Below are 10,337 nucleotides of genomic sequence, written 5' to 3' on the forward strand. Positions count from 1 at the left end.
TGAGTGTCAGTGGCTGGAGACTTACTGATGCTGCCTTTTCTCTGTCTTTTTACACTTCTGCACTAGGCTGGACACTCCTGCAGAAGGGACACACAGCCTTAATGGGGATGTAAGCAGTAATATTTAGCTGTCCCATTGACATGCTGTAAGCCTGACACCCAAGGCAGTTGAACACTCTTGTGACCTAGAGTGGAGGTAGGAAGCCCTCGGGAACTCCAGGGATGGTGCTCAGAGTTTGTGCTCACAGCAGACCCAGGCCAGGTGGGTTGCTATTGCTATTGTGTTTCACCACCTCCTGCTTTAATTATAAGAAACCCTAATTGTCACCAGGGTCACCAGATTTTTCTGGAATATCCTCAAATGAAATAGCTTTCTTTGGTTCTAGGTTATTTCTCAAACATTTTCTAATACTTTTAAATGGTAAAGAAAAACTGGAAATAGCATAGATAGGCATCAATGAAACTATTGGTAGGAGCTTTTATTCAAAAACTTGTTTCTATGAGAATGGAATTTGGGAAAAAATGTTTGTGCATGAAATCCTGCTACTCCCTTACCTTTGAGACTTGCATTTTCAAAAAGTTGATGGCAGGGGACTGCACATTTTCTTTGCTGCTACTCCAGCCTGATCCCTCTGCATTTTGCTTTTTAATGTCTTAAAAATTTAGTTTTCTGTGCAGTCATTCACACTGAACCCTGAAAATAAGATACTTATATATTTATAACAATAAAAGAGAAAGAATTTCTTGACTTTTATGGGCTTCTGATATTTTATTAGCCAGTCTACATTCACCCTCACTGGTCTCCCTGTGGTAGCTCTAGCTCTGCTGATCTTATAGACAAATGATGGAAGCATCTGACTTAGAGCCTTTTAGAATCAAAGAAGATTGAGAGGGAAAAGACCTGCTAGGTCATTTTGTCCATCCCCTGCCAATACAGGATCATGACCTACTGTACAATAACTTCACTAATGTTTTGCCAAGTCTCAATTTAAACAAATCAAGTGGTGGGGATTATATCACTTTTTTTTTCCCCCCTTCTGAACAGTATATCCCTGTTTTCCATATTTTCTATGAAGAGTTGTTGTGATAGTCTCCTTAATAGTCTTAATATCACCATAATTACAAGAATAACTTATTTTCTTCTTGTAATGGTTGTTTCTTTCTCAGGATGCATGCTTTTAATATATATTTTAAAATATATAATATATATTATATATATTTTATTATATATATTATATATTTCATTACATATATAGTATGTATGTTAAAAGCATATACATATATGGTAGAATTATATATGTTAATATATATGTTAGAAGTATTTATCATGTAATTCTTTTCAGCTTTCTTCATAGGTCAGATCCTAAGTCCCTTATTAATACTTGCTGTTTACTTTCATTTAATTTCCTTCCACTTCATTAATCTTTCTGGTATAGGCTGCTCAAGAAGTTATGTATTGCTCATTAGAGTATTCTAGGTGTTATTCTTAGGTGTTAGTGTTCTATGGCAGGGCTTTTGTCTGAGTCAGAATGTGATGCATCCGGATTTGTATTTCCAAATCTTCTTAGAGTCCTCTCTTTTAACTTAATGCAGCTGTCTGACTAGTTCTCATTCCTGTCTTTTATTGCCTTTTCCACATTTCTGAAATTCTGTTTTAGTGAATTAGCTTTCCAATTCTCAAGAAAGTAAACTTCCTTATTATCTTCATCACTTAGTATTTGAACTCATCCTATTTATTTCCCTATGCCCTTTGTAGAGTGTAAAACTTCTCTTTTTCAGAATTTCTGCATCTTATATTTTACTCAAACTGGAAATTAAAAAAAAAGGCAGCCAGACTTTTCATTATATAAAGTGTATTGAATTTTTAAACATCAATCTCTTACTGGAGTGGCAAGGGCTAAACTGCTGCCATCATAAATACATGTTTATTGGTTGCCATTGCTACAGATTGGAGTTAAGGATATAATGGATTATATTTGTATATTTCCACACCAGTACATATTTACCTTGCACTTGAACCTAACCTTCATGCAAATTTCTGAGGATACCTTTTACTTTGAAATAATTTATACATAGTTTTAATTTTAACAGAGCTTTCAAATTTTTTTTGTTTCCATTGGAATTCTTTGACTTGATGATCTGACTAAAAGCCCAAAGCTATAAAAAATAAAAGATATTGCATGATTTTAAAAAAGTTTCCTGGTACTACTTAATCACTTTTGAATAAAGCAACTTGTATTTGAAATTGCTGTAGAAATTAATAGGTTTTACTATTTGTGTGTCTACTTGTAAGATATTGTGTAAACCATGTAAGTTAGGTTGGATTTCAGTTTCAAAATATTATTTTAACTTTTTAAAATTTTTTAAATTGTAAAATTGCTCAGATTAATACATATTTTATAAATGGAAGAATGTTTGACATTTTTATATGTCTTTTATAATGAATGTTTGTATATGTAACTGTGTCCTCTTTCCCCAATAATGTAACTAAAAGATCATAAGTATGTATTCCTTAATAAACACGTATTTCTTCACTGTCAAAAGTAGCTCCAGGCAAAAAGTAGGCAAGTAAAGAGTTAACAAAAAGGTCAATGAAATGTGAAGACATCTGGTCCTCAATGTGTACAAAAATAATATTTGCAGCTTTTAGATGTCTTTTATGTTTCTATTGTGCAAAAATAGATTTTTTTTGATTGAACATTTTCAGCCTTCCATTGACTGAAATAGATGACTGCCTTAGGGCATTTTTGGAAAGGAAAACTAAAAGAAAAATGACTAAATTCCTTTGTTCAGAACTGCTGCTCTGCATATCCAGTAAATTTTTTAATACAAAGACATATCAGTCAATGGGGAGTTTAGTTTGCAAAAGGACCGCAAGATTACATTTTCAGTATGCAAGTGTGGTCACCAAACAGCCATGATAAGACTGTGGTGGCCAGAAAGGGCAGGTAAAGCCATTTTCTCATTTTTCATATTTCAGAACTTTGCAGGTATTCACATTGAAGTACTCTCTCCAAAATAGGAGAGAGGGCCAGGGAGGTAAGGAAGAGAAATGGTTCATACTGCAGAACAGCTGGGAAGCAGCACCAGCTGGTCCCATGGTTAAGGCAGCCTGATGCTCTGATACAAGAACAGGGTGACTTTCTGGGAACATGGGAAGTCTTCAGTTTTTGCTGAGCTTTAGTCTGGAGCTGACCATGCTGTAGAGTATAGAGAGCTGTACCTGTAGAGCTGGTAAATAATACAGGAACAATGGATCAAAGCTTGTGTATGGCAGAAATCTCTGTGGCCAAGGAACAACATCAGCAGTTAGAAAATAGAGTACTTTATTTCATTTTGTTTTTGAATCAGCACAGATGTGTTAGCTAGACTGTTCCTCAGCTTTTTCTCTTGCTTGTATCTATTAGAAGAGGCTGCTGTGAGAAGCAATGATGTAGTTTTTGTGATGCATGTAATATCAGAGCCTTAACTGAAGGTGCAGTGACAGACAAAGCCAGGTCCTTGTTCTGTCTGTGGCTATCTGGGAAGCACCTTTGCAGAGGAGGTCCTGGGGACTCTGGTGGGCTATGAGCCCACAGCACACCCTTTCAACAGAAAGAAAGTCCAACAGCCTCTCCTTGCGTGCATTAAGAAACCACAGTGTATAACTGCATTTTTCCTCTTGGCACTGGAGAGGCTACAGCTGGAGGGCTGGCTCCAGTTCTGAGTTGCCTAGTAGGAAAGGGACATGGATGTACTGGAGTCAGCAAGGGACCACAAAGATGGTGAAGGGCTTGGAACTTGTGAGTTTTGAGAGAGTAAGAGAGCTACCATTGTTCAGCCTGGAGAACAGAAGGCTCAGGATGACCTTTGTGTGTGTAAACACCTATGGGATGGGGAGCAAAAATGTGGAGCTAAAAAAGGGTCTTGGAGGTGCCCAATGATAAGCCAAGAGGCAATAGGCACAAACTGAAATGGGTGAAATTTCAATTCCATAAGAAAATTTACTTTTTTAGTGTATACATGATCAGACACTGGAATAGTTTGCTTGGAGAGGCTGTGTAATCTCTGTCCTTGATGATATTTGAAATTCAACACAGCCCTGAGCAACATACTGGCTGATCTGGCTTTGAATGGGGCAGTTGAATTAGATGATCCACAGAGGTTTTTCCAACCTCACCCATGAAGGGATTCTGTGGTTCATCATAATAAACTCTGCTGAGGTCATTAGAGATTTTAGAATACTTCTTTACTCCTTTTTTTTCTTTTTCTTTTCACCCCCAGGGAAAATCATGTCACCAATAAACAAAAGGCTGCTCACACTGTGGTATACCACTTCCCTCATTTTGCTTTCTGTTTATCTAATAGTGCTTTCTGCCAGGGCCTGGGCCAAGGAAGATCTAATGTCTCGTGCTGTTCACATTACATAAAATGTTCACAGTGCAGTGAATTAGTGATTGTGTTCAAGTCTCATTGTGTTTCCTGGGGCAAAGGCAGTATATGCCACTATAAACGTGCTTTTATTTTAAAGGGTTGGAGGTTGATCCTACAATCACTTTCTAGTGTGAGCAATTCTGATATAAGGTTTTCTTCCCCAGAGCTACTCACTTTTGAAAGGGTGACTCTTTGCAGGAACCAACCGTTGTGTTGTATGTGGCAGTTTAGAAACTGGACTGTGAAAATATTTCTTCTTCTAAACACACGATGATAATGTGGATGGTTGTTAGCAATGCAATTCCTCCAGCAAATGGTTACTGCATACAAAATCAGTTTTTCTTTCATTATTTTTAAAGCAGTTACTTAAATATATATATAGTATCTGCTATAGAGCAAGTGGGAAACAGAATGGGGAAAAATGAAGGCTTCTCATTTCAATTGTGGTCCTTTTTTCAACTGGCAGTTGTTCCTGTTTTCAAGTGTTTGTTTCTACTTTAATGAGGATACCAACTTTCATCCAGTGAGATGTGTGGGTCACTTTGTTAGCGCACTTGCACACACTAAGGCAACACACCAGCTGGAAATTTGGACTTTTAGCTGAATTATTTTTCTCCAGCAAATGGCTTTCCTTTTGACATATTTTAATGTACTTGCACACTGAGAGGAAGAGTGGGTGAACAGAAAACAGACTGTTTTATTAACCCAGCAGTCACCTTTGAGATTCATACGTGTCCACTTTTTTCTTGCCTTTGTACCTAATCCCAAGAGCCTGGTACCTGGCTTCCCTTGGAATAACAAAGTCAGTCACAAACCTCCAAACATGATTGTTAACTGAATGCCAACTGTTTCTTCTCATCTTTTTTTTTCCTTTTTTTTTTTTTTTTCTTTTTTTTTTTTTTTTCCAGTACTATATTAAGGATTGTGTTCTTATGGGTGCCCTATAACCATAATATTAATTTGGATTTATACTGAAGTTTTGTTTTGGTGTTTTGTTTTTTTTTAATTTTTTTTTTAATAGTAGATGTATATTGTTCAAGGAATTAAATTGCTGCTTCTATTTTGTGTGTGTGTTTTATAGTGATTTTTTCAGCTCTGCGAATAGTGGGAAGGGAAAAAATAAAGCAATGCTGCAGGCACTTACTGGACTACAGTTTCAGCTCAGAGGAAAGCTACAGGATCAAAAGTGGCCAGACAGGCACCCTCGAGAAGAAGCCCATGCACATTATTCACAGTGTCATATGCCAGTTTCACAGCATCCTGCATTCAATGGATTTTTTCCAGTGGGAACACACTTTTCATCAAACAAAGCTCCAGCAATCTCAGAGGTACCTATATTAGATATTTACAAAACAGATTTCAGAATGCTGTGTTATCTGCTGAAAGCTATTCTTAATCTTAATTGTAACACATTTAGCTCATTTTGGAGTGCACCTAAATGAAATCAGGAGAGAGGTGAGAATGAAGCTGCTGGAATTACAATGTTCTAAAAAATAAATAGGACTCAAGCAAGCAAATACTAAGGTATAAAACTAACTAAATCTTGTCCCTGTGCTGTCTCAAATTTTGTTCTTTAAATCGTTAATCTTTGAATCAACTCTCTAATTGTCCAGGGCTGACAATTTGCACTTTATCTTCCTGTTGGATAATGGAATGTTTCTGAAGTTGTCTTTCAACACCACAGTGTATTTCCAGACAGCAGATAGGCTAAGATCCAGCCAGTGGGCAGTGAAAACAGAATCCAGCAGCTCCATTTTTGCTTTCTTGCCCCTTGTCAGAGCAGGCATCATCTCATGACACAAGCAAAAAGGATGTTGCACCCTGGTAAATATGTGCCTAGCAGAAAAAGTTTTGGCAGCAGCCATTTGGGAATGCACTTTTTACATGCACGGTTGTTGATGGCCTGGGGCAGTTGTGGACTTTGGGCTGGGTGATGGGCAAATGGTTTGGTACAGTGGCTGCAGTGTCCAGGACAATTTTGCACAGGCTATCTACTTCTTGGCCCTAGCAGAGTGTATGCAGGGGTGCAGAGCTGCCCCACAGCCACATCACCTCTTGTGAGCTGAGTTACCAAGTGGAGGCTAAAAACCCATCACTGGACAGATTAGGTGATGCCACCATATTTCTTTCTATTTGCAAGTAATTATGTTATTTTAAATACCACATGGTGGCAGCTGTTGATAAATGCTGGTACTGGTTTGTTTTTCATTTTTAAAACTGAGGAATTATAAATTTCAATAAATGGAGCAGCCAGGTTTCAGACATTTCAGACATGTTACATCAGGAATGTTCTGATAACTTGGTATCTGATGCACTGAATCTTTCTTTCCTAGTTTGCAGTGGGACTGAAAATAAAAATATAAATAGAGATTCAAACTCTGAATACAACAATGAGTATTTTAAACTTTTCTTTGACTGCTAATAAACTTTCCTTCCAGTTCTCACCATTTCCTTTCTCTTCTGGACTCTCTCCACTCTCCTGTTCCTCCAGTATTCTTCACTGTAGCCTGGGGAAAAGAAGTTTTAGAAAAATAATAAAGTTTTTATTTATTCCTTACAGCTTTTCTGCCCCTGTGGGCATTTGTCTGCCTGTCTGGCTAATGTGCTGTAATGAATCTGCTCTCTGCCATACACACACATACTGTCCTATCAATCAGGGAGAGGAAATGCTGAGTGTGGTGAGCACTAACAAGCACTCGGAGGGGTCAATACACCAGTGCACTACAGTGGCATGCTAGTTTCCCTACAGGCTGCTTTAATTGGGGGAACAGGAATGAGGCAGCATGTGGCTGGCACCATATTTTCTTGCCAATCTCTCTGCTTTGGCAAACTGACCCTCTCTGCTTCACCTTTCAGGGCAACGCTAGCCCCCCTCTGGTTCCTGCTGCAGCGCAAGTGCCTCTCAACCTCCTTGGACTCTCTGGGTTACCTGGAGCACTGGAACTGCTGGAGGAGCTTGCTCACAGAGGCTATAGGGTGATCAAAGAGTGCTGCAGAGCCTGTGAGGATAGCATTTCTTTGCAGGTTGGAAATCATGATGCGAATAGAAGTGGGGAAAGATGGAGAAAAGGAGGCTGAGGAAATTTAAAGCAAAGGGAAATAGGAGAGAGAAATGGTGAAAGAAATAGGAGATAGGGAAACTGGAAGGGCTGAGAAAAATGTTGAGAAAACAAATAAGAGGAGAGAAAAAGATAAAGTAGTAAAAGATAAAAGAGATGTGGAAAGTCATGTATTACTGAAAAGCGAGGCTCAAAGAAAAAAAAATGAAAAAACCCGAAAGTATATCTAAATCAGGGCAGATAGGAAACAACACCTCCAAAAGAACTCAAAGAAGATCAGGAGACCAGAGGTATTTTTCATGGCAGGTTTCAGAATTTGGACAAGAAATTGTGTCCAATATACCTGTAGATAGGTTGACTTCTAGACATGATTTCTTTTCACCTTTGTAGGATGCCAGCTCTCTGTTAAGGATCCGCTGTCATCACCTTGTAGCAAGACTTACTACTGAGTAAATTTTCTACTGGAGGTTTCTCAGCAAAGTCTGTTGGAAGGAGAAAGGAATTTGTTCAGACAAATGGAGGAATTACAAATCTCTGAGGGTCAATAACACGTAAAGTGAGATATTGGGGTTAACAGCACGTAAGGATGGAGACTTGTACGTTTTGGCGAGTATGAAATTTTCTTTGCCCAGAAGTTCTTGTGTTCACAGATGTAGCATGTTTGCATGGCAGTCAGGTGATAAAAATATCTTAAAGCAGTTTTTCATTGCCCAGAGCGAGCACTGATGTTGAATCCATTTTGAGTGATGATTTACTATAGAATGCCATTCAGAACGCTGTATTTGAGATCAAGGTTTGGGAAGTAGCAGGAAAGGGTTAGTTTGGTACTTTAAAAACAATCGCAAAGGCCCAAGAAAGAGTTTGAAGACTGAGACCTCTCTTTGTGACACAAAATCTTGAGTCAGATTAACTTCTGTGTTGATCAAGGGAAGTTACGTGTGTTCAGGAAGCCAGGTTAACCTATAGAAATACCCAAGGCAATAAAAATGCCACCATGTTTCCCCTGCATATTTGTAAGCTCTGTAAAGTAAGAAGCTTTGGCTTTAGCAAACATCCTGCTTGAAGGTTTTGAAAAAAATCCAGATGAAAGTAGGATGCCATTTGTAACTCAAAAAGTGGCTTCTGTTCTTGAACAAATGACTGATAAGATGAAAAGCAATATGTTATGAGGAATGTCATCCATCTGTCACTGGGCAAGGGTTTATACCCTACTGCCCTTTCCTCAGGAGTGTTCCACTATGTTAGTGAAAGTTCTTCTTAAATACTGAGGAGGACCACCCTTTGCAGGAAAATTTGTCTTCTCTAGGAGCTGTTTTTTTCCAATATTAATTTTGGTGGAAATTTTATTATCTTTTTTTTCTTCAAGCAATCAGTTAAAAGAAACTAACAAGAAACAATCAAATGGAATAGAATATAACAGATTAGGTTGGAAGAGACCTTGAAGAACATCAAGTCCACTGGTAACATAACACTGCCAAGTCCACCACTAAACCCTGTGCCTAAGTGCCACACCTAACACCTTTTCTAGATACCTCCAGGAATGGTGACTTTAACACTTCCATGGGCAGTCTGTTCCAGTGCTTGACAGCACTTTCTGCAAAGAAATTTGTCCTGATACACAATCTAGATCTCCCCCAGAGCAACTTGAGGCCATTTCTTCTTGGGGTTCTTTATGCTAGAAACCTGTAACTTTGTCAAAGACGAGTCAGAAACCTTGATCAATTGGAAACGAGCAACATTGCAGCAAAAGAATAAAACAAATTTCCATATAAAAATGCTTATAAATAAATAAATTAATTCAGTTAGACTAGGAATATTGATTTAGCTGTGTATTTGGGGCTGATCTGACCATTACTGGATGCTGTGTCAATTCATACCACAACAGATCCAGTAGGAAGCTGGTAGGAAGGTGAGAACTAGCCAGAAACTGGTAAATCATTAAAGTATAAAGAAGACCTAAATTACTATGAAAGATTTGTGAGCATTATCTGTTTAACTAGTGCAAAATGATATTTAAAGGCAACCTGCAGAAAAATCCCTCAACAGCTAAGAGATACCAAAACACTGAGAGCATGCTCTCCAATATACCTAGCAAAGGTATGCTGCAGACAGAGACTGGAAGGTGATTTCAGGTACCTGAGTAATGAGTGTAAACATAAGAGTAATGTGTTACTGCATATAGTGGGGAAAGCTCTGCATAAGAGTCTGCCTGTTAACCACTTTAAAATCCCCACTCTACTGCTGTTAATGAGTGGCTAGGAAGAATAATATTGTTGCAGTACCCTGGGGCACTAAGGAAGCTTGAGGAAGAACTTCTCACAAACATAACAGCAAACACTGTCTATAAATAGCTATATTTATTTTGAAAATAATTGTTTTAGGCTGCTGGAACCTAATATTAATACTTTCTCTTTTGAAACCTTCAGGCAAATTTTGTATTTAAAGACAGAACAGGTCCAGTCCAGACATTGCTAGGAGGGAAGTCATGGCTTTTTAAAAGTATTGAAAGTCACAAATATCTTTAATGTCCTGTGCTGCCTGCCTTATATCTCCCATGTAGGGAGTCTCATTTACCCAGTGTCTGCTATACTGGCATCTTTCCAGTTTCTTTTTCAGATGTAGTCTCTTGATTGCAGCAACTCCCACACTTAATACAGTAATGCAAACCCTTTCTTAAGCTGGTATGTTTTTTTTGGTGGATTGAGACATAATTGGAAGGATTTTTAACAGATTTGTAGACACTATGAAAGGGAGAACAGAACAGCAATTTTTACTTCTCCCACCAAAAAAATATATAATTTAAAAGCCTGAAAATGCACTCTATGTCCAAAAAGAACCACTTCACATCCATGTATATATCCCATCT

The 10,337-nt window shown here is 38.1% G+C and overlaps 1 long non-coding RNA gene across 1 annotated transcript; it reads right to left on the minus strand.

Annotated features, from left to right (window-relative positions):
- Positions 1–572: 572 nt before the first annotated feature.
- On the minus strand, positions 573–7,857 carry LOC110477136 (uncharacterized). Its single transcript, XR_002466536.2, has 4 exons — positions 7,815–7,857; positions 6,858–6,919; positions 5,557–5,744; positions 573–693 (listed from the first exon to the last, which is right to left on the minus strand). It is a non-coding gene; the product is annotated as an uncharacterized LOC110477136 (long non-coding RNA).
- Between the last annotated feature and the right edge of the window lie 2,480 nt (positions 7,858–10,337).

This window comes from Lonchura striata, chromosome 5 (genome assembly GCF_046129695.1).
Source record: "Lonchura striata isolate bLonStr1 chromosome 5, bLonStr1.mat, whole genome shotgun sequence".
In the NCBI taxonomy this organism is placed as follows: domain Eukaryota; kingdom Metazoa; phylum Chordata; class Aves; order Passeriformes; family Estrildidae; genus Lonchura; species Lonchura striata.